The sequence below is a fragment of the Scleropages formosus genome, chromosome 23 (assembly GCF_900964775.1).
Source record: "Scleropages formosus chromosome 23, fSclFor1.1, whole genome shotgun sequence".
NCBI classification, from domain to species: domain Eukaryota; kingdom Metazoa; phylum Chordata; class Actinopteri; order Osteoglossiformes; family Osteoglossidae; genus Scleropages; species Scleropages formosus.
Window position 1 is genome coordinate 4373494 of NC_041828.1, and position 25672 is coordinate 4399165.

At 46.4% G+C, this 25672-nt stretch overlaps 1 pseudogene; it reads right to left on the reverse strand.

Annotated features, from left to right (window-relative positions):
• The window catches only part of LOC114909409 (semaphorin-6D-like), a 70511-nt pseudogene that overhangs the window by 37592 nt on the left and 7247 nt on the right, over positions 1–25672 (reverse strand).

A 25672-nucleotide genomic window follows, 5' to 3' on the forward strand; every position in this document is an offset into this window, starting at 1 on the left:
CTTAGTTTTTCTGCTGGTTCGAGTAGTTAATGAATTGATCCTGAAGGACGTTTCCGGACTTGACTGTGAGTCCATTTACCCGCAATGACGCTCATGACCATTTCATGAGTTCTTTCCAGAGCCAGAGTGACATATTACTGTATTTTAATTCATTTATCTGAGTGAATAACAAATGTATCGATCATGTAACACAGGGATCTCCACTGTAGACCAGTGTGTAATACTCAATTGAAAACATTTTACTCGAGAATATGTGGTAGTCTGTTCTCTCAGACCATGTCCATCTTCGACTTTTCTTTGAAGCTAAGAAAAGAGACATCCAGAGGGAAGGTGTTTCTCAGAGAGAATTAGTTTGCTGTCTAGAATCAGAAAGTATAAGACAAGATCTCACACGCTTCTTCTTTCTGTACACAATGCTCACGGGGATCATTAAACTGTGAGTCTAAGGAATGTGTTAGAACTCGCCTGCCACCCCACATTCCCCAGCCCCCTCCATCACAGGTGGTACCCAGAAGGCTTGTCTGTCCCTGCTTTTACCTGCATTTACCAGCAACTTCAGATGATCTTAGGCCAATCGACTGGAACATTTTCAAATTCCAGAGAAACAACTGCAGAGCGAGTTTGTAAATGGCAAAAAAATAGGAATTTGGATGCAAATCAGCGGCTTGGGGATTTGCAGGCCAACACCCTTTCTGTGTTTTGACCTCAAGATCCTACTGTCACAAGCCTTTCCAGAGAGACGCGCAAGGTGAAAAACGAGGTCTTGAAATGTCTGCAGGAGGCTACAGAAGTTGCTAAACGCCTCTGCCCTTTCAGTCACCAGAACAGGGAAATGCATGAATCACGCTGTCCGCTGGTTTGCAGCGTTTAATTCCCCAGAGGGGAGGGTGTGAGATGATCAGTATCTGTGACTGGGCAGGCTGGACACTTGCGTGAGACAGAAAAACAAGCAACGTGCAACAAGAAACAAGAAAACGTACAGAAATCCTTTAAATGTTCCTCCATGGAGAGTAGTGGTAACTCTTGCTTTCAGCTCAAATGCTGCATGGAAGCCTTGATGGCCTTCAGACAACTCTTTCGGCGAGGAGCGTGGGAACTGATCTGCTGTCAGGGAAGGTGTCAAACTAACCTTGACTTACTGGGCTACATCCATATTGTGTATCGTAATGCCTCCAGGAGTCCAGAATCACTTTCCAGCAAAATCTTGCGCTGGTTTCCCCTCACTTCTTTGTTTAAATAGTCAGCGCTGGACTAACTGTTCTACTTGGAGATTGACCACGACTTGCCCAAGGACTCAATCCAATACGAGTTAAACGCTGACCAGCCTTTGCTCACCCATGAGCCGTGTTGACCTTTCCTCCTCAATATATGAATCAGACTGTGAAGCAAACCATTTCCCGAAGCTCTTATGGAGGTGGTTCATGCAAAGCATTCGCAGTGAGCTGCCTCTCTCAGCAAAAACACCAGTCGGCTCATCGCAACATCCATTTCAAGAGTGCTATTGGAATCTTGCTTTCACAGAATAAATATGTATATGAAACATGCAATTAATGCCGACGAGTTTATGCAGCGACCATGGAAAAAGGGGGTGTGGGGATAAGAGAAGAGAGCTTATTTTTTTCAGATGACACAGCTAATTTGAATATCAAAACAAGATGTAAAACAGTGATTAAAACTCAATTACAGAATGTGTGGCTGAAAAGTCAATTAAGCTGTTCAGAATCAGGGAACAGACAGCTGCCAAGGTGATTAAGAAAGGGTGAGGGTAAGAGTATCACCGGGCAAAGGGAAATTAGGGATAATCTGCATCTCCTTGTTGTGCCCAATACGCCTATCCCCAAAAGTGTTAAGACACGGAGTTCCCCCATCCAAGTCCATCATCTCTCAGTTTTCCACCTCTTTTAAGGGGAATCAAGCAGTTTTAGTGGAGCTCAAACATTTTCCTTCTTATGGATGGACTAAGCTGAAGAGCCTGAATAGTGGGAAGTGTCTTCAAAGGCCCTATGGAAACGGAATGCCGAGCCACCACGTAGAAGCCTTTCACGTAAATAAATTTCTAATGGTTGCAACACCGCTTTGACCTTTGACCTGTCCGTGACAGATGCGTGAGAGCTCTAACTCGGTGGTAGACAGCAAAGAAGCTTCAGTGCAGCTGCCATGCTGAGTTGGTGCGATGGCCAGTGCTGAATGAATTATGAGCACTACTTTATCTATGGAAAAAGACTGGAAATCCTTCCATTTGTCTGGCTATTGAATGGACCTAATGACAAGAAGAGAAAAGTGACCCCATAGTTTGACTTCAATTCAGTTTAGTTTAAATCGATTCCGTTACCCTTATCAGACAGATGAGCAGTTTCCATAATGAGGTGAGAACCCTCTGCACTGAGGCCTTACGAGTGACCTACATAGTCCTTTATTCCCATGATGCACCGCTGCTATACCAAGTCTGCACGCAGTGCTCCTCTCTGTGTCCCACTTGACTTATTTATGCAAAATTAATGAATTATGAGCAGTATTTGAGGGAAGGTATTAGGGAGAAAGGCATCGGTGAGGAAATAGTGAAATTTCGATCCTCAGGACTTCTAGCTTGCTGTTGAAATACGCAACTCTGATGCTCATCATATGAAAACATCCAAGCCCCTGGGAGTAGTGCTGCATTTAAGAGCAAATGCAGCCAAAGCAACAAGTAAATAAATTACACGGCAGTACAAAACGGTGCTTTGTGACAAACGCGCTTTCTCTTATCTCTTTCCCTATGGACCTTCCCAAGAGGGGTATTTAACCCCAAGTATTAATTATTGACATGAAGCTGGAGGGAAAATAAATAATTCAAAAAAATGCCTTAAAAGCTGACGGTGTTCAGTATGAAGCTCTTTAATACTATTAACAAGCTCCCCCATCCCACAGCAGGCATACTGTGCTCTGTGACAGAAACTAAAATTCCATTTCCTGCAAACAATGGGGCTACATAACTTGTTTCTTTTCACGTCTGCTGCTCCATGTCTGCTTTTCTGAGACCGCTATGAATAAACAGGGTGGTAAGAACAATCAGAAGAAAATGCAGACCGGCTGAGAGGGAGGCCAGCTATCTAAAAATAGCCACGTTTTTACGTTTCTTATTACTGAGGAATTCCAACAGCTCCCATGGCAGCATAAATACACAGACACTCACGCTTGTGTTGGCGTCCAACGGAGAAAGGCCAGTCGCCGGACGTCATGAATTTCGAGAGTTTTTCTCCATATCTCTAAAGGGCATTTAAGGGAAATAAGCTGTGTCGTTATCTGCTGGACTGGAGTCCGACTGGAATCGACCAAAACATGTCACAGATCATGTTGGCGCCATCCATGGAGACGTCTGTGCCGAAGGGTCTTGTAGATGGGTACCAACACTCTCACGCGTGCAGCTTCAGCTAAACTAGCCTTCTGCCGATGGAAACAGAGCGAGTGCCTAAATGTTCCAGAAAGGAAATCTTAAGTGACATGAATCCTTCATGGAGGCATGCTGATTTTGTAGAGTTTGCACTGAGCATGTCAATGCTGAGGGAGCAATCACAACATTTCTGAACACTGTCTGCCACTCCCTTATAGAAATCGAGTCCCTTCCTGTTTCAAAAGGTGCGTTGTACTGTAAAACCCTGTACGTCCATACTTTAAACCAAAGAGCTAATTTACAATACTGTGCCAGGTCCAGAACAATTCAACTTCAGGAGACTGAGACAGACTGACTTTTAATAAAAACTTGATGGCGGTCCTCGCATCATTATGCCGTTAATGACTTCCGTGGAGCACGGTACAAGATTGGGCTGTTTCTCAAACAAATCCTATCGGTGGAGTCACGGAGAGCACAGGGGACTAATCGGACCCATCTCATCCAATCTGTCCTCCAGTGGGGGAGACATCATCGTCCACATGAGGCCACTGTGCATAATGAGCTCCGCTGTGCTGGGAAAGGCTTGCGGAGAAGCCCTTTAACGAGACAGGCGCTCTGGATAGCGGCTTATGCACTTTAACAAGCTTGGGCAGCATTAGCATATGAAAGAGCAGACTGGGCTGCTACGGGACGAGCAAAGGCAACCGACTTATTGAACCTGGGTTGCTGACAACAGCACAATGTTGACCACGGGAGGGGGCAAACAGCGAGAACCATCAACCCTCTATCTCCTGTCAAATTTAAGGCACATTTTTACAACAGGGAAATACCGCTGCGAGCCAACCAAATAGCCAGCTCTTGTCGTTCGAGGCATTGCCATATTTTTATTTTTATTTCTTTTTTTTTATTGTGGCAAAGAGGCCTTTCTGAGAAGGACAGTGTTTCGGGAGTGGGGGTTCATTTCGTGTCACTGTCCTCCAGAAGATTGTTGCAATAAAGACTATGTGAGATTCTCTCTGACATGTGGGTGTCCTGAGATGTCCTGAGATGTCCCCCCCTCATCATCTGCTCATCTACTTCCCTTGTTACTGTGGAACCCCCAGGCTGCTACCTGCCCTGCCTTCCTGCAGCCAACTCCTTATTGCTACCTGCTCAGCAACCATGGACGGGCATTGAGCATTGCCACCCTACCGAGAAAAGACGGGGGGTCTGCGGCTCTGCCTCTCTCCTATAAAGCCCAACAGGACTGTGACACATTCTTCATGCCAGTTCTCTTGAACCCCAGGCACAGTTCTGCCGTTACGTGCAAAAACAATGCATCCTATTAAAATGTCGATATTGAGATGGCCGTCACTTAAAATGGATCTCCTAATATGTGCAATGTCATGATTTCTGAAAAGGTCCTACTGGTCTGAGAAGACAGTCATAAACCAAAGAGGATTCATCCGCCCTGAGTAAAAACTTCAAATGGTTCTTTATTAGGTTTGTCATGTCTCTGGCTACGTCGCCTTACAAAGTGCTGCTGACAAAGTGCATAATGGGGTGTTAAGCTGATGGGTTGAAATTAACAGAAGCAATTTGGCGTTACCCCGTGACTCGCATCCACCGTTTGGCTACTGGTGTAATTAGCCCTTTACTGTCACCTGTCTGCAGCTACGAGTCCACATGAAGCTCTTGGCCTTCTGTATGCTGTCCTGCTCAATTCTCAGCGCATTTTCTAAAGTTGTTGAAGGGTCATTTGAGTGGCGCTGTGCGGACCGGAGAATGAAAGGACGGTATTAATAATCATCATGGCTGCCGGCTGCCGGCTGCCGCACCCGCGGCTCATTTCCATCCGCGGCAGAAGCCCTTCGGCGGGGAGGCACTCGGTGGCGGGCCTGGCCTCGTCATGCTGCCGCCCACTTGCTCTTGCTTTCCTGCTCGTTTCGAAGCGCTCGCACTGACTGTGTGGGAAAGGAGCGGTGATGGTAAATGGGAAGCAGGAGGTGCCCCAGGTCCCCTTCCCGCCGCCGGCTGTTTGCCTGCGAAAAGAGAACAGCGGCGACGCAACGGTAGGGGAGATGCTCGGCCGCGATGGCCGAGCAAGAGTCTCAAGGCGTAAACTAAGCAGCGGACTGAGCAGGAAAATACCGTTGCTGACGAGGCACGTAGCCCCGGCACGTCTGGCTGGACGGTGCCTCCTGCTGGGAAGGAACACCAGACAGAACCGCAGGGGAAGCAGCGAGGTGGAAAAACAAAATCAAATAAGTGGTCACATGACCTCTAACTAGGACAAATACGGAGAATAAAATGATCTCGTATTCCGAAGTAGGGGAGTTCAACTGACGGGGAACAGGAGCCACGAGTGGGGAGAAAGAGGGATCAGTACGGCGACATGATATGAGACTGTGTGGTGACAGCAGACAGGAGGGAGGAGGAGATAAACGATTGGGAAAAATAGGCAGCCGAAGAGAAAAAAGGCAAAAGAAAGAGCGCAAAGATGAAAAGGAATATTTAGCTATGTCCGCTGCAGCCCTTCAGAGGGGTTTGTTCAGACAAACGGAGCCCACGGACGCCCACTTTCGTGAGCCCACGCTTCCACCGCTGCGACGCTGGGCTCTGCTGCCTGCTTTCTGTCCTCTCCTCCACGATCATCCTTGTGCTCAGCCCTGCGTGCCCCGAGATTCTGCAGCATGACGTTGTTATGCTGAGGGGACAGGCTAATGAACAGCGCCACGAGCAAAGTGCCTGCAGAAAAAGGAGTACTCTCATTGCCTCCCGTTTATTACAGCGAAAACAAAATATCTGGGGTCAGCCTGGGGGAAAAGCAGTTCCTTTTCCAGATCTCCGGTACAGGAGAGGGGCCTCCACTGTAATAAACCCCATTAGGCAAATATACGGTTTACCACTGATGCGCTTGTTAAATGGATAATTGAATGTCATCTTTAGCTGTTATGCTTTGTGCAGAATTTCAGTTCCAAGATTTAATGCCCTAATCCAGGTAATGTGGTCCTTAGGGAGACATAATTACCCCTGTCTGTAAAATGGGAAAAAAGTAAATACTATAAGGCAGTAGAATGTTCTTTGCCTAATGCGTGATATGTGGGATCAATAAAGTAAAATCCTATTTTGGAGTTATTTGTGAAAACCTGATTATGCAACAAACACTATTTTCCAGTAAAGCCTGAATGTCCTTGTCCATAAGTGGGTTTTGTTGAATGGTGCTCAGGTGACAGCCCTGACTGAGGTAGATCAGCGCTCATGCAGCGTCATACTACGCAACGGCGAGCTATCGAACCCATCTCTCCCCAGCCTCTTCCCCACCGCGTGCCTCCTGGGAGCACCGCTCCTTTCCTGCAGCTCTTTGATAAATGACAGCATGTGAACCGGACGATCGGTGTCCACACTGCTGAGAGAAGACCTTCAAGATCTCACCAGTAAAAGGCAGAATGAATGAAAAAACTGACAAATAAATAGGTAGACAGATACATAGAGGAAAAAATAAATAAATGAGAAGAAGAATAAAGAACAAGGATCTCCTTTTTAATGGCTAAGGGTGGGTCTGCGGGGAGCTGTGTCGCCCAGTGCCTCTGGGATTGTGGGTTTGAATCCAGCCCCAGCTCTGCCTGTGTGGGCTTGGCGTGTTCTCCCTGTGCTCACATGGGTTTCCCTGTGGTTCCGCGGTTTCCTCCGTCAGTCCAAAGACAGCCTGTACATGAGAACTGCTGACTCCGAATTTCCGTTTTTCTGCGCGTGTGCACACGCGTGCCTAAGGAAAGACTCGCGCGCCGTCCAGGACACTGTGTGTCACGTGACCTCCTTGCGACCTATGCTTCGCCGAATAAAAACAAAGAAAAAAATGTTAACTTTGTCCGAGCCTCTATTTGCTCTCGAACCCTTTCCCGAGACGCAATTTAGAAATGCGCACGAGGCACCAAAATAAACCTGAGTTGCTATGCTGGGTACAGTTGCTATGCCTTCCGAGACTGCAAAGGGTTCTCTGATCGAGGGATGGTGGTGCTTCCTGCCAGGAGTGGTGGCAATAGCTTCTGCCACTTTGGGGAAAAACACATGGCTGGCTTGCCGGTCCGGGGGGGCAGCAAAATGATACGGAAAATGGCCGTGATTCGGGAAGCAGGGAACCCACTTTCGCTAATGAATGGTCTCTCTGAGTGGTAGGCCTCCATTAGACCAACCGGCACACGAGTGCCTTCACTTTGAGAATAATAGCTGCTCCACAGCAATCATTCCCTTTATTCTAATCAGGGCTCCTAATGAACAACCTGTCTCAGTTGTTCAGACAACCAATAGGTTCATTTAATTAAAATAACTAAATATATAAGCGGGAAGGAATAAACAGAGGGGAAAATCAGGGAAAAGACTTGAATTCCACTTAGCGGAAATGGCTGGGAATAATGGTTTCACCAATAGCACTATTAGACAAATTACCTTTCTTTATAAGCCCACGGAATTGTTCATACTAGCAATTGTTTCCCCCCCCCCCCCCCCATCATTTTTCAGTTCAGGGGTTATTATACTATTCTGTATACATCATCTGATGTCATTCTATTTTATGCTTCGGTGATAGGAAATGACCTGGCTTCTGGAGTTTTAACCCTTTCACTGCCTTAGCCCTCTCACCCGTCAGTCACTGAGGTGCCTCTCTTTCACTCGGCAAATCCCTCAGATTGCAATTGTGCGCGAAACAATCAGTTTCGCTGACAGCAAACAAAAGAAGCTGCAATCACTTCCGTCTTCGAAATTTGATGCAATAGACATATAATATTGGCCTGATTCAGACAGATTGCTTGCTGGAGATCAGCAATTCTGACTGAACAGGAGAGAGGGCATCGCAGTCATAACGTATGCTTTTGAACCGCAAAGCCTGGAATTCACTCAAAGGTTCTTTAAAAGAGTCTGCACCATTCAGAATAAATGCAGGAAGGGTTGGAAGGTCTTTCAACTATTTTCTTAGGCCCGCCTCCACTCCAGATTTTCTTCAGTCTCACATTGACTATATATGAGCATTACTTGCCATGCAGCAGTTTCCTTCCCCCTCACTGGTGTGTAAACACAGATGGGTGTCATGTGGAGGTAACACTACATAACTTGTGCCCAGAAACACAGCCAAGAGACGCTGGCATTGCAACCGCAGAAGACCATTGGCTGGGCTGAGCGTGGCTTTTGTTGGGTACAGCGAGTGTGTGTCACCAGGTCAAGCTGATTAATGTCCTATAAACTTGGCTAGAGGCCAGCATTCGTGGCAAGTTGTTGTTCTTAATAATGAGTACAAATTTTAGCAGCTGACAGTACAAGAAAAGCAAGTGCCACCTTAGACTGTGGTAGCCAAGGGTTAGAAATGATACTTCTCAAGATGTAAGTAGAATCACAAAATTCAGTTGTTGAAGACACTGATGTCGAGGATACTGATTAGCTATTTCGATGTTCTGGATGTAAGTTGGATCGACATTAATGTTAGCTAGGAGAGAAATCAATTGGGGCAGTGGACCTTGGACTCGTATGGTGTGCAATGACACAAACTTGAATGAAGATTATGAGAAAGATCTGGGCAGCTTCTTGAAAGTGTTACTCTACTTGGCACAACTTGGTCTTGGTTTTTAAATATCACACCAGCAAGCAGAAAAAAAAAGGAAATTCAAAAATCACAGGCTGATGAAACAGTGGGGACCGCACTAAAATACCTTGCCACCCAAATTGCCCGAGTACGGATTACATATTAGACGTGCCCTGGATGGGCTTAAATGACATTTAACTCTGGAATGTGCACTTTCTGAATATTTTTTGCTTGTAAAACCAAGATATTTGCTTAAGGACAAAAAGCCTCAAGGTCTCCTAACTATTAAAATATACACACCACTCAAAACCGTGAATAAATTTAGGGGAAAGAGTCTGACGTGAATTGCATTTAAAATGTTCCTGTTGTTCTTGGTCGGTCACAAAGCTGTTTGAAATCAAATGAAAGACCCGACCTCTGGCACTGTGAACTTCTGAAGGGTGCATTGGCAAACCCACTATGTTAAAACACCCATTTCTTAAAAGAAAGAACCATTATGACCGTTAGAAGCTCAAAGGATGGAAAATTCATTGCAGGGTCACCTTGTAGAACCTTCTGCTGGTGAGCCACTGTTTGCTTATTCAACGGTTGAGCACACAGGAGACAGAGAGTGTGATGTAAATGTGGGAGGAGATATAGGGCAACATCTGTGGATGTAGGAGTCAAGGAGCAATGACCTAACTTCCTCTTTAAGGCACAGCTACACCTGGTGTGCTCTCAAGGGCTCAATGCAACTTGACCAGAGATGTCTAGGTAAGTCAGGAAGACACTGACAGCTGTGTGTTTGGGTATCACTAAAATACTGACTGGATCCTGCTGCACTTTGGAAACAAGCCCTGAAATATATTTGCTTGGAATTGGTTTCTATTCCATAAATTGGTTAATCTGCAGTATTGGCTACTTAAGGCATTTTGCGGAAAAAAAAAATCTTTGAAACCTGTAATCCCTCCCTTCCCCCAACCTACTGTGCCTCTTGACTTTGGAGTGCCCTGTAAATTAGATGAAATGCCTTCACAGGGTTGATGTCCTTCTGTCGGGATGGGTCTAAAGAGGAGGCTTAGTCTGAAAACAAAGGGGGGCTAATCTAATCCAGAGTCAGACAGGAGGCCTCCATACCGTCTGCTGGAGTACCTCCCCCCAGTAGGAGTTTCCAGGACCAGATCACCGTAGATCCATCTTACCAAGATAATCTGTAAAGTTATGCTGCAGTGCAAAACTTCAGAGGAAACGGATCCCATCTGAAACACAGCTTGGCCAGGTGTGGTCTGCAGTCATCAGGATACCGCAAGAGTAGGCACTGGGGCTAGATATCTGAGCCGAAATGAAACATGAAAAATATGACACGGACATACCGGTTGCATCAGCGACATAGCAGACATTCTTAAACGGCATGATAATATCATCCATCTCTCTATGATTTTTTCCTATCGTGTTTTTGTTGAATCTCTATCAGCAGTTACATGCTTTATAAAACTACTTATTCTGCTGTTCGTAATATAATATTGTTCACTTAATTTGTGCAACAAAGAAGCCTGTGATCCTTTTCAGAGGAAGAGCAGGGTTTCGGCCTCATTTTGAGGGGAGTCGCTGCAGGGCTGCCTGGTTATCGCTAAGCGCTACGATTGCTGGATAGCATCAACGCTCGAGAGGAGGCGTAAGATCGCGTGTGCTTGGTGACTGCCATCGGTGCAAAATTCAAAGATGCATCTTTTAAGTACCTCCTTCCCCCTTTGCGATGCTCAACAGCAGCTTGGACCTTCATGGAGTAACACGGCAGGCGGGCCAACATGCTAACTAGCTGAAGTGTTCGCACTCACCATCAATAGCAACAGGAATGAGCACAGGTGATGCAAGTGTTTCTATCTGCAAAATAAGATTGAGGACACACCTGAATGGCACAATAAGACCTTTCTCACCCTAACCAGAACTAACCCAGCCCAATAACTGTGGAAGGGCAATCGAGAGTGTAGCTGGACTGGTTTGGCCCTAATTATCTTCTGTTAGATGTGAGAATGAGACCTGTGAGCGACACGGCCACTGAACACAACACCCTGCCCCCAAGGCTTTGCGGAGATCTTGGTTTATGACTGACAAGCTCCGCCGAAGGAGTGCTTCGCTCTGCACGTGCACTTCCCCCTCCGGTGAGAGATGGGGCTTAATAACCGTCTAAGACAGAAGAAAAGGAGTACGCCGACCCACTCGGCTCCTCTGAAGCCAATTTGTGAGGGAGAACTGAGGTGACCTCGGCCTTTGATGTGAATGCACCGAAAAACACTCTCAGACAGTCCTGCATCTGAAGTTCTCCCCTATGAGTTTCATAACAAGCTTCTATACGAGTTCCATCCCCAAGGACTTTCTGCAAGTGTATTGCTGTTGACTATTATCTTGCACAGGAACATCTGAATCTCACTCCTGTTGAGCGCAGGCAATCAGCCTCAAGAATAATACGAACCCTGTTTAGTTCGTCACCATTCTGCTGCTGTCAGCTGAGTGATACAAGCGATTGGGCCAAACATCTGAGGACACCGCGAGAAACTAATAAGGAACTTTTATATAGTGTCATTGAATGTCACTTGCGACTTTTACTATAAGGGGGCAGCTACTAGGATGAACCTGCAAGGCCATTAATAACAGAAAAACAGCATGGTGGTGGGAGAGGCTCTCTCCACTTGGCCAGGAGGAATCCAAGCACTTTGGCTTAGAGGATGGGAAAGTGATAAATGGCAGGGCGTCAACAGTCAATGGGTAAACAAGGGGAACAAGATCCTGCAGGCCTGTGGTCTCTTGTTAGGAAGGCGGCTACAAGGCAAAACTGTTTTTTTCCTTTCCTCAACATAAAAATTATGCGAGAAAACGTAATCAATTGTTGCGTGGAACATATAAGAGGGACCACGTGCTTTAAGAATGTGTGGGTACCTTCTGCGTACTTTGAACTAGTTGCCTGAACCCATGGTTCTGATTAACAGCTTCTCACATACATGCCTGGGGCATACCTGCATACACGTTGGGGGTCAATATGCCATCTGTCTTGCAGAACTAAGAACTAGTTGCATTTTTATGCAAAGCTGTATCTTATAAACAATAAAGTTTAGCCAATGGTTGTTCAGTTTCACTTGACACATGCAGATTCTTTCAGAACTGTTGGCACACTTTCGGCATTCATATCGTGTGATTAATGCCGATCATTAATCACACACGTGTGACTCGGCAATACTGATGAAATTCTGAAGAGTGTTGTCTTCGTAGCCGTGGCATTCTGAAGAGTCACTATTGTGCAAGCCGGCCAAGCCTTAACCGCCCTGTTTTCGAGTAAGATGGATGTCTTTGTGGACGCCAGAACAGGATCAATCTTGTTATGCTATCTAATCTGCTGAGAAAGCAGGAGCCTGGATGACAAGCTTAATAGGGAAGGGAGCAGCAGCTGATTCCAGTGCCCAAACATTGCTAGGGCCTGAGGAAAAGGTTCAGCTACAGGTCAGGTAGCATGTGACAAGCCAGGTGACAATTAAAGGACACCGTACACAGTAAAAGGACCGTTTGACAGCTTGTTTGTTGTTATGCATGATCATGACATGGAAATCAACGCTGAGAGCTCTACAACTTCTACTACAGTGCACACATGGTCATGACATCAGACTTAAAATCCTCTATTTAGCTTTGAATATGTGATTGAGATGTTTAATTTTTCACTACTAATGCCTAATATTGTTGCATTGCTGAAATACTCGAATAAAAAGTTGTTAAATTAGTTATTTGAAGTTCTCACAATGCAGATGGAGAGGATGATGAAGGCACGGAGTCCCGTATAGGGCGGAGCCTTCCGTTGACGCGCACGGTGGGAAAAATAGGGCCGGCGAGCCCTGTTCCCAACACAGACGCTCAGAAATGTGTTCTCTGAGCTTCTCGTTAAGCAGTTGGGGTTTTAATTATTCCCCATTTATTTCCATCCTGGCCGCCAGGGAAATGGAAGGTTATCGCCATGCAAGGGTGATGGAGAGCGGTGGCCTGGCGCACATAGGTTCAAGAGGCTTAATAAAAAGTCCCTCTATCTCACCGGGGAATCTGCTCACCCCAATTACATGCCTGACACCCCTCTCTTTCCTACCACGGCCTTCCTGAGGTGGAATCAGATTTAAACCCTGCAGACAGGTGGTCAGGTGGCAGAAGCTGCTTTTCTCCCTCCTCTCCGGCGAGCCAAGCTCGCTTTAGGTTCCTGCCAGCAATCTTGAACCTGGAGGTGAGATGCTTGGGAAATTTGATAAAGAATGTGTGTGTATGTGTGTGTGTTTGTATGTGCGTCTGTGAGGAAGGAGGACAGTGGTGTCCATGTTCTCCGACAATACTGCAAAGAAGCCATCTATTACATGTAGAGCGCCGCCGGCTTTGGGATCAATGTCATGGATTTCTGGGCTCTAAATTCTGTGCCATTTTTTGCATACCGCACTTCTCAGTTCCAAAAATTATTTTAAAAATATCACTGTATTATGAAGCACGCTTAGTCAAAAATGAAGACGTCTGAGGGGAAAAGTCTGAAACAACAGAGCGATGATTTAACCTGCAGAATCTATGTTCAAAACCATAACTGATCACGTAAGTCAAGCTGTCAAGCAGATGATGAAGACACAGCTGTTCAAGAAAAGTGAGTCGTCTCCGGGAATCATCATAAAATAGGTTGCAGCGACTGTAGACGATGATAAAATAAGTAAATAGCCAAATTATGCATGCCTGACAGGTTCTGACAAGAGAATTAAAAAACCCAACACCTCCGCTATGAGCTGTCAGAGTAACACCACGGTCCTGTCCTTCACTGTCCTAAAGTCCTTCGGCTGAAATTGCCAAGGGCTGCAAGCGCGGGAGGACAAGTGAGGGCTGAGCCTCCTGTTTCCTCCAGGTGTTTGCGCCTGCCAGTCACACGGCTGTTGGTATCGCGAATGCCAAGACAGCGTCACATAGATGCCTTTATCTCAACCAGGGGTGGGTCCTTCAGGTTACCGTGGGACAGAGCGTACAATGACTTTCATTCCGACTGTGCTCTTGAACACTTTCTCTAATGGGATTTTTATTGAACTTGCTGAACCAAGTTAATTAGCTGATATTTTTTTTTTCCAATCATGTTAAGCCAGACTAAATTACAGAGAACTGTTACAGGTGCAATTTTCGCTAATAAAATTTTCCATCTGACACCTTTCTCCAAGGTGACGTATGATGTTACGTTTATAAGCAAAGCCTCTTATTTATCAGTTTATACAGCAGGGTCATTTTTTCCGCATCGATCCGTGGTAAATACCTTGATCAGGGCAACTACAGCAGGAGCTGGGTTCGAACCCCTGCCCATTGACTGCAAAGCAACAGGTGTAACCGCAACAGTAGCTGTTGCCTTTATTTGCGAAGTTGAACCAGAACACAATAAACTAGTATGTTATTTAGGTTTATCTGTCCTTTACTATTTAATAGTTCAAGGACTAAGAATGATTAATTAAGTGCTGATTAACTGGATTAATACTATCCTTCATTTATATAAGAAGTCAAAACAGGAACATTAAAATATATCTTTATACAATTAGGATGCAGTTCTTCAATTAACACCAGTGCAGTTTAACACATTTACATTAAATTTATTAATTTAGTTTATGCTTTTCTGCAAAGCAACTTACAACACGAAGGTACTTACATATATTTAACCATTTACACAGCTGGGTACTTTTTACTAGAGCACTTTGGGGTCAGTACTTTATTCAAGAGTACTACAGTAATATGTGGGATTCAAACCTGTGACTTTCAAATTCAGCGGCGGCAGTTCTAACCACCATGCTACCTGCTGTCTGTACACAATGAAAAATGGGAGTGAGTTCTCAGCTAATGCATTTGGTTTAACAGGATTTCAACTGCACACTGCATACAATCGAAACTACAGCGAAGGCTGAGTAATTACAAGCTCGGGCAAAACACTTGGATACCCTACTGCTGTGATGACCAGCACTGGTCCACCTTGATCTGGACATCTACCGCCTGCAGACGTGGCACATTGGCCAGATTCAAGTCTCTAAAGAGGGAGGGTTCAAGTTGTGATGACAGCTGTTGTCCCTTTTTCACGAGCTCTCATCCCTGGGAATGGTTTAACAGAAACCTAGAAGAATTTGACTCTAAATAGAACCCATTAATAACACTGTCACCAGGTGCTCTGAGAAGAGCCCTGGAGAGCTTCTACTATATTGATTCACAGGAACAAGCTTCCCCCAGCTCCTTCCTGGAGCTCCTGCACAATATGCCATTAAATCTGTTAAGGAAAGTTATTTCAAGTTAAGTCGGGCAGCAAAAATGGATCTGGAGCAAACTTTAACACTTCCTTGAGCCCTTTTCAGTCTCCTGACTGCATATTCTTACCTGGACCTCAATGACATCCAAAGTCAGGGCTCTTGGCAGCAGGTGGTGGTTAAAAGCGGCTTGAGCAGTGGGATGAACCCCCCGGGCATTTAGAATCGAAGGTCCGATCTGTGGGAAGGGAAGACAAAGGAGGAGAAACCAAGAAAGAGTTACATTCTGAAAAATGAGGAGCAAGGTTGAAACAGGCGGTGTGGGATTGAGTAGTCTGGGTATAATTCCCTTCTGACAGTTGACTCCGTTGAAGACAGAGTCCATTCCAGATGCACCATGCCATAGGCAGGTTTGAGTTTCTCATCTGACACTAGCACTTACTTAACTTTGAAAAATACATACTAAAGGGTCCTAAGTTCAGTTTGCAGCTATATATTTCACTTGAACTTCTTTGAGTGGCTTCAGGAGGGTAGAGTTGTTCATCTGTGTGCTCTTCGTTCTTTATGCTGCATGACTTCATCTGATCCTCCAGGGAAACTGTGAATCCAAAAAAGCGATTAGTCCATGGGAGTCCCCGTGGACAGACATGGACCCCAACTGCTTACTGACCGTGTTCTTCAGCGATCCACTTCTGTGCAGCTTTGCAGTTTATTCTCCAGAACAGCAAGTTGTTAAAACAAACAGGAACCTCCTTCCACAAACAAAACAGTCCACGGTGATTGCATTTATCTTCCATCTGGTATTCAGCAGCAAACTGTTCTTTTTGCAGTCAACCGAGGTCCAGCAATATGCCACGATGTTTCCACTGCTGATGCCGTACATGGGGTGTCCTCCCTATCCCCCTTCTTGCCCCTTTGCTTTAGATTACTTCCAGCAGTACTTAGAGAAGCTTTACACCACAGGTTTTCCATTTGCAAGGCATTGAGTCAAGTTCAGTTCTTAAGTAGCGCAGGAAATGACTCGCTGACTCCATTTACACATTTGCTGAAACCAATTTTTTTTTAATCCAACTTACTTTTGGCACAACACGTGGTTGGATGAAATATATCAGCCGGTGAGTCAACATCAAAAGCCAGTTGGTGCACTAGATGGGTCAGAAGAGGACTCTACTGAGGCTTTCTCACGTCTGGAGCGCACTGCCTTTGTTCTCCACTTTCCCACCATTATGATTCAGTAAACTGCCGGTGAGCAAGGCCGAAAATTGGCTCTGCCAGCAGGAAACCGTTCCATTACACTTCGCTGCAGAAGAAAATACATGTTAACTTCACTGCGGTAGCCACTGAACAAGCTCTTGGCCTACAGCCCAAGTGCTTAACGGAACTTGAGTGTTAAAACCGCAATCCGTTTCTTCACCCCGACCAACTTCGGAGCAGCGTGGGGTACAAAATGCATGGTACAGCGATGAAAATGACCACAAGGTGACAATATAGACTATGGTCTTGCTCTGCCTTTGTGGAGCTGAGCTGGGCACTCCTCCACCTGGCAATGGGCATCAAAGGACAAAACTTTTCTCCTTTCAACAGTCACAACGTTTGTGCTTCCCAAACACAAACAGGATGAGCTGTTCTTTTATTTTTTTAAAGGAGGTGCTATGACACATTTTCTACTTTCAAAACTGAGTGAGTGAAAATGTTTTAAAGAAAAAAAAAAAAAAAACTACAGCTGTTAATGCTACCATTTTGTGGTCCAAAATAAAATGCTGAAAACTCAAAACCTCCCACAGGGGCAATTAGCTGTTTTATCCCATCAAAACATTAAAGGATATAAAAATCATCACAACTGGTTTTCTTTCTCGACTACTGACTCATATTACCAGCAGCAATGTGTGGACTTGTTAATGGGCTCATTTTTGCACCTGACCCTGCAGTCAGCAACAAATCTGTTTTACTTTTTAACCCTCTCCTGAAGGTTTAAGAATGTGAGCTGTGCTTAAAATGTGCAGAATCACAAAAACAGCAATACCATCTTCTCCACATCCACACAGGACTGCAGACCAACAGGGCTTAGCCAATGTAGACCGCATGAAGGCTACTCTACTTCCAACCCCAAATGAGTCTCTATTCATACGTATCCAAGATTTACGCCAAGTCAGCGCTTGCGTATCCCCGTACCGTGGGTTGCCAGATGTTTCTGGAAACAAACACTGGACTGGACATAAGCTGTAAAGAGGCAGTGCGCTCAAAATTACTGCCAGGAATGAGGCAAAACCCAAGAAAGTGGTCAGTCACCACGTTATTTACCCTGAGCAAATTCCCAGGATCACTTCAGGTAATCCAGAACCATAAAGAGGAAAAGTGTGTAGCTCCCAAAAGGGATGGTTATAGCTGCCTGTGGACTTGGTTCTTGGTATCATTCATTATTTGCACTTTTGCACTTCTCCTTCTCCATCTTCCTCCTGCCGTGTATAAATAATGTGCTCTGTTCTTCCTGGGAGTGTGTTTCCCATTGTTAATTTAAAATGGAAAAAAACGATTTGATAAATAATATACAGAATCCACACAGTATCAAACTGTGGGAAACTATGAAAAAATACCCCACCGAAATTGAGAGGCATTGCCTAAGGGGGAGTTTAAAATGTTCTGAACCATATTTGGTCGCTACATGACTTTGTATAACTGCTGTGATTTCCTGTGATTTGGAGAGCGACGCAGCACATCTGAACTGGAGATTAAAAACATCTCATTAGCATAAGTCAAGATTTGACTAATAAAGCAGGAAAAACTTTGAAATGATCCCCAGTATATTATTGGAGTGTCTGTGTGCGTGTGTGAGTTTGGGGGGGGGGGAGGCAGAAATTCGCTTTGAAGCCTCTAGACGAGTGTACATTCACAGGCCAGGGGGTCTCATCAAAACCGCTTTTCAAAAACAGAAATCAATCTCCCACGATTTACACAAACTTATGCACAAGGACACAAAAATTAGCTCAACATATACAGTGCCAAAAAGCACACGTACAGAGAGACAGATATACACACACACACACACGCACGCACATCCACAAAAAAATAAGAAAAGGTTTTGAGGGAGCTGCGATGCTTTAATCTGTTATGATTAGGGAAAGCAAGCAAAACTGCGAGACAAGATTATCCTCACCCAAGCTGGGAGAGAAATTCATAAAAAATAAATAAACAAATAAATATCTTTTGCAAACCCAAGGATCGGATCTTGAAATCAGAACTGGAAACTGATCCGGCTTATAATTGGATCAGTGCGTCATGAAAATGATTTTAATACAGTTTAGCTATTTAAGTAAAGAAATGGATGCATACCTTGTGTTGCCTTTATTGTAAAAGTGAAATTAATAGCGATGAGGCAAGCAGCTTTCTCCGGAACGTTCCTCATGTTTATTTCACACGGTAAAATTAATCAAGGCATGATCATAACGGCATGCAGTGTGTTGGGTGGGATAATAAACATTGGGATAATATACCACGTTTTTCCAGAATGAGAAGTTTTTCTCATTGTACATATAGTTGAAAGTGTAGTATAGTTATAAGTACACACACACACACACACACACACACACACACACACACACACACACACACACTGTCTGAAACCGCTTGTCCCATGCGGGATCACGGGGAGCTGGAGCCTAACCCAGCAACGCAGAGTGTAAGGCTGGAGTGGGAGGGGACACACCCAGGACGGGACGCCAATCCATCGCAAGGCACCCCAGGCACGACTTGAACCCCAGACCCACCAGAGGGCAGGACCCGGTCAAACCCACTGCGCTACCGTGCCCCTCCAGTTATAACTATAATTTAATAATAATAAGTATAGTTTAAATTTTAAATATACATTAAAAAAGCTATTAACCAGGAGCTGTATTGGCAGCAGGTCACCTTCCAGCTGAGATGTGTCACAACGGCCTTAGAAGAGATTCCAGGTAACATTTTGACGTTCACTTCACTACATAAAACAACTCCTCAGCAAAACTAAAAAAAAAAAAAAAAAAAAACAAAGCTGACTTGTTCACTAAAGGCCATAAGAGGCCGAGGATGACTGACTGGATGAGGCAGCTTGACAAAGGCATCTCAACCAGTTATAATTGCTCTGCTCATCCTCAGGAACGCAGGAATCTATAGTCATGTAAAGACCTGTTTTCGAAAGCATTCGGTGGAAGCTTCAGACATGCACGGCCTTGCAAAACGCACGCCTTCGATGTCGTCGTACCCCACTGCACAGAGTCATAAGCAGCCAGTCCATCCGCAGAGCCAAAAGTCCCCTTGAATTTATGACTCGCTGTCAGTCGGTCCTCATTATAGTACCGGAACGGTGGGAAGGCGAGGGATGTTTGCAGTCCGCAGTCGTGGAACTAGCTACCAGCTGGCTACATCCCGCTGACAGCTGTTCAGGTGCACTGACAGCGAGAGTGAGCGCTCGCGACACAAATCTTTTCATCTCTCCTTTTGTCGCGAGCTTTCTTTGTCTAGACGCTGTCTAAACGACTCCTATCAGAGACTATTATGACTACCGGTGCTGTGATGGACACACACAAAATATCCAATCAGAAACAACCAGACAGTCCGTCAGAAGGGGACACCGGGGTCAGGTCTTCCAGTGCGTTGGTAGCTCTGTTCCCTTGACCGCCGAGTCTCCTAAACCAGGACAAAGAACCCCTGCGTTGTCATAAACCCTAAGGAACCCCTGAAGTACAAGGAGAAGTCTTGATCTCTGTCTTTTCATCCATTTGTCCATCTTTCATCCATCATCAATAACTGCTTTTCCAGGGCAGGGCCAAACGTCTGAAGCCCACGTTGGAAACGCAAGGCATGAGGGAAGGCAGACCCTGTACAAGCAACTAGTCGCAGGAACCTCAGACTACCTGTATCTAACAGCTACTGTGATGATTCCACAGCGTACCTGAAGATCCCCAGGTGCTGTCTGCCTCCCACACTGTTAATCTGTCAGGCAAGGAACTTTGAAAAAAGACCTTATGTCATCAGCATGTACAAATGTGGCTTTTGAAGCATGACTGCAGTCTTCCCATCATCATTTCAAGATTTCATCACGGATCACATGAAACAGCTTCTCAGGGAATGCCTGAATGTCTCGGCGTCTGTATTCACTGCAAATTGTTTGGAGTGAAAAGAGAGGGAAAAAGCACTCTTACCGGCTTTGCCTGGTATCTACTATGTGACATGAATTACTCCATGCATCTTTAAATTTTCAAAAAACACTGTTCATCATTTCAAATACAAGTGACCAACTTTCAAGATCCAATAACTGTCTAGATGTTCGAGCGAAACACTATCTCGGCACATCTAAATCCTTCCGGAAAGGTTAAGGTTTGCCTCCTTCCCGTGCCGGTTCACTTAGCGTGCCTTAAGCTGCTGACCATTTGCTGCCCTGGAAAGGAGCATTACAAGGCCACAATTTCCTCTCCCACTCAGTGAAGGAAAACAGTGTCAGTATCTATCAGTAGGGATACGAGGGACGTGCCCAGCATCACTGCTGACCACGCAACTGTGACATTTGCAGATCAGGGCTGTGATGCAGTCAGCTTCTCGCTGCCTAACGGAGAGCAGAAACTTCAGATGCTGAAGCAGGAAGAACTGGGGCTGGGGCTTTCACATTCCATGAAGGTAACACGGTGAACCCGTAAACAGGGATGGGTCACATGAGCAGCTTCAGGGCACATCTGGAAGTTCGTGAGCAAACGGATAATGGAGGGAAGTGTTCGCGAGGAAACCTGTTGTGATACGAAAAGCCATGGGAGTGATGAGGGAGATCTTAAAGGTTTCTGGCTAGTGATGGCAGTCTGCCTACAGGTCTAGAGCATGCGAGGGATGTGGTCACCTGTTTCGGACTGCCATATGCAAGACATTTTAATCCGCTTACTGGCTCGCCCCGGGGCCGACCCTGTCTAGACTCCAGTGACGTGAGATGGGTTTCTGACAGCAAAAGTTAAAGCATCGTCCTGACACTGAGTGCCTCCACATACTTGTATGGTATGATGAGATGATCATGAGGCCCGGCAGCAAATCGGTCCTTTTTCTGCTCTCTCAGCACATTCTAAAACCACCCCAACATGTCCGGCGGGAACCCGACTCGCAGTATCTTGCTTTACTTAGAACTTAAGAAACTTTTTCCTTCAATCATTTCAATGATGCGCTCCATGCAGAAAGTTTGACACGGGTAACAAGACAAGAGTGCCCCTGTGCTTGGGGACAATGGTGTTGCAAAGAACCCAGAGCGATAGCCGGTGGACCGTCCACACGTTTATCTTCGAACCCAGCGGTTAGACTCCAGCCTTATCTGCGGTGGGCCGACATCTAAAGAAAACCTGACTCATGCTCTGCCCCAGAGTGGTGGGCATCTCCTCCATGTGCAGAGACCATACTCAAAGCATCATGGGAAGGTGAAGGCAAGGAACAGTAACTCAACATAGATGTGCTAAGCATGGCCACACACTTTGGCGCCATATTCTCTCCATGCTGGTTCCCGCACAATTTCACTTCCTGACAGGGATTTCTGAAAGGAAGTTGCAATGATTTCATGGTTGTGGGGACTGAGAAAATGTTATTTCAACCGATTTTGTATAATAACCATCCTTTAACACAGAGGAAATCTGATTAGCAGTTGCCAAGTATGGGCATTATCATGCTAATCTGGGTAAAAAAAAAAATCTCTGCGGAACAGAGAATAGAAAACTGGCAGGCAAATCAAGAGGCAGTTAACTCAATAAAGGTGCTGGGTTGTGGAGGCTTTGCCGAGCACATTTTGTTTTCAACGGGAGGGAAAAACTACAGTGGGAAAGGTTAATTAAGACCATCGTTCAAAAATGTTCTTTGTTCGTATTCTGCGAACAGGCTTCCATTGCATGCCAGGATCTCGACAACATTATCAGGCATTAAAAAGAACCAGAAAGTTCTGGCTCGTGATTCATTCGACAAACAAAGGAGGAGGCGCAGGAGATGTGCCGATGTTCCGAGACCCCGGAGGGCCAGTGCGGCGTGCGAGCTCCTCCCTTTGTGGACAGCCCTCGGGATCCCTCGGAGAACCTGTCTCAGATGTCTACACCAAGTGCATCTGAGGCCATTTTCCCGTGGAGCTGCCGACAGCTCCGGCCGGTACGGCTCTATCCGAGCGAGACAAGCGTCTTGAGGTGAAAAGCCCATCTTGTTCTCCGGTTTGACACTTATTTACTTTGAGATGTTATTTATACGTTAGTCACCCATGATTGCCCCCGCCCACCGCTCTCCTCCCGAGGGGTGCCAAGCGGTCAAAGCACGGAGATAAAGCAATAAAAAAGGGATCAAATGGAAGTCGGGACGTGTGGTGGTGGCGGTGGGGAAGTGGGCACAGCTGTGGCGTCGGCACAGGTTCCTCTGGCAGGGCCTGTCAGCGTGGCGACGGGGAGCCCCGCCGCACACCCCGCGGTGTGTGATTAAAGCCGACAGGCTGACTTGCGCGGCTGTGTCAGCAAATCGGCACGTGGTCCGAGCCGGCACCGGTGGACCGCGAAGTTAATTGGAGGAGACGGGTGGAACCGAGGGTCTGTCCGACACGTAGCACGGATGACAGAGGGTTAAACCGGTACCGTGATAACGCAGTCGTGCACCGCCGTGCCGACGGCATCCGTACGTGTGGTCACAGCGAAGGAGTGAGAGATGAGAGGCGGTTCGTGCTCTGTAACTTTGAGGTCGTAACCGTTGAATAACGGATGAACTTTCACGCACCTACTCGTGTAATGTAACCGTTTAATAAAAACAAATTAGAAATGTGATAAGGAGTTATCGATTATTCGGATAACCCTTTACGCAGCTACTCGTGTTATGTACATTGGTTCATATGGTGGAAAGTAACAAATTAACTGTGCTGAAGAATCACGCGTCTGCATCTAAGCGTCTCTTTCTGCTAATGCAATGAACACGTTGCATTTTCTACGAGATGTACGTCGCTTTGGAGAAAAGCATCTGCTAAACGAATACGTGCGAATGTGAATTTGCTCTGTCCCAGGTTCGAACCCGGACCGCAGCGCTCGTATGTCCCAGACAGCGTTAAAAATAGAACGAGCGCCTGGAGTTCACGAAACACAGGAAGGGGGCAGTTACTCAGTCAGTACTAGAAACAGACCCATGTCTCTGACACACACACATTGCCACCCACCCCTCGTGCTCGAACGCAAGCTAACTCATGAACCAGATGTTCCACCTCATCAGTGTGTGAGGAGAACTATGAGTGCAGAGAGCATCTCCATCCTGTCTCATCTCCAAGGCTGACCGGGACTAGCCACGGGCGCTGAACCTCAACAATCGTCCTGCCAGCCTCAGAAGAGCGCTGCTGCTACGGAACCGTGAACACAAACGCAGCGGGCAGAACGAGGAGCTGACCGTGAAACCGCTGCGCTGAGTGTGTCTCGCTCGCTCTGCCTGCACCCGCTTCACGGTGCCATGAACTCGGGGGCTTTGCGCTGGAAAATTAATGCAGCGCTTCGTTCAAATGTCTGTAAAAAACCGCTTACGGTCATGCAGCAACACGACCGAACATCTAAACACAGGACTAAGAGCAAAACATCACTAATATTGTCGACTTACAGCTAAATCTCCTGCTACTCCTCACGATGAAGACTGACCTTAAAAAGCTCCATGGGAAACGCAATTGTTATGATCTGAGATGATAATCAGTTTATAAATATTGCTCTATAATGAAGTCTGAGCTCAAGACTCTAATGTCCTCCGAGTGTTTTGCCCCAGTCCTCCAGGAGTTTCCGTCATCTGGTTCATGTCAAAAGAGAAACGATGAACCGATTCCAAACGCAACACTGTTTGTACCGCATGAATATCCTAAAATACGTCTTTGCGGGCTCTGCGGGGGTCCGAAACCACCAGCGCCGCCGTGCCCTTGCGCTGCTCTGTGTGCTCAGCTCCCTTAAATCCAACAATCACTGCGGTAACTCAGACTTTTCCTGCCATCCCCCTCCGTGGCTCCTACTCCACCGTCTGCGGCCTCAGGAATCCCGCGGGTGGCGTTCTCCAAGAACAACAGCCCCCTGCTCCTACACTCGCATTCCTGGCATGCTTGGCACAAAAGAACTTGGTGTGTGTTTGCCAGTAGCACGCCTGCAATTTGCACCAGCGGGGGTCATCCCACAAACAGAACACACACACACACACACACACAAACCAGCCTAATAAGTAAGCCTCGATTAGAGGGCTCACTTGCCTGTACCTCTATACCTCCAGCGCGCATTACCCTAATGAAATGTTCTAAAGGGTACGCATGAAATATGACAACGCCCAACGAAGTGTAACTGCTGACAAAGGCAAATGCGAAGTCAAATTATGTATCTAATTATCTCGGCCGGCTGAGGACGCAGCATCCGAAAACAGTCAAGGTGTGTGAGGCGCTGCCGTTGACAAGCAGTTGCGCGGTGCGATCCGAGCGGTATGACTACGATACGGTTGCGTGACGATACGGTTCTCTGCGCAGCGCGGCTGTGGATCTACAGGGGATGGAGAGTTACAAGCAGCTTTGTGTAAGCAAAGGCCAGTTTAACACGGTGTCTTCACGGTCTGGCACTCTCAGATGTGCCGTGTCAGCCGGCGAGCACGGCGGTGTCCCCGTCTTCCCGACGCGGATTCCGAATGGGACGCAGCTGTCGAACCCTGGAGCGAGGCGCAGCTCTGGCGAGCATCCAGCTGGACGAAGGGGTTTGAGTGTGTGACTGCGGACCACGCAGAGTTGGTGCAAATAAGCGCATCTGCAAATGAAACCGGCGGTAAGAGGGACAGAGCACCTCTCGGCTCCAATACAGAGCCGTTTGTCTCAGTGCACTAGAGTGGCTGAGGATGAGCCCTGAGAGGCGCCCCCTTCAGCTCCACAAGGGTGCTCCAGCTGCAAGCATCACCACGTCCCTCCACCCAGTACAGCTGGTACCCTTTCAGCTGCAATATATTTTCCCTTTAAGTAAAGGAACCAAACGGAAGGGGGACTCAACTGAACACATGAAATAGCGTTAAGCATCAGACCTCCCTTGTAATCGCAACACTTTTCAATACTCTGGTATTCTTTCAATATCTCCTACCCACCCTCCCCTGCATTAAAGCCCGATTCCTGTAGACTCCTGTATGATTATTTTTTCAGTTTTAAGCTCTCCTTCTCTGACGATTTCTCAAATGTAAGTCATTTTTGGGGCAAACGCTGTGTGGTATGAGTCATGGTAAAGGAGTCCTACGTGTGTGTAACCTTTCCCTCAGTAGCAGCCAGTCGGTTCCCTGAGGAACACACTCGAGGGAAGGTGGGGAGCAGGATGCTGCTGTAAAAGGATACCGGCAAGGACCCTCCACAGATCTGGCGGCCAGTAGCATTGCTATGCTGCTCCATGAACTCTGGCGGCAAGTCGGTGCTCAGCACTGCCAGAAGAACTCGAATGGTAAACACAGGGTAGCAAACAGGGTAAAAGCAGCGGCTCGGAGGTACAGGTT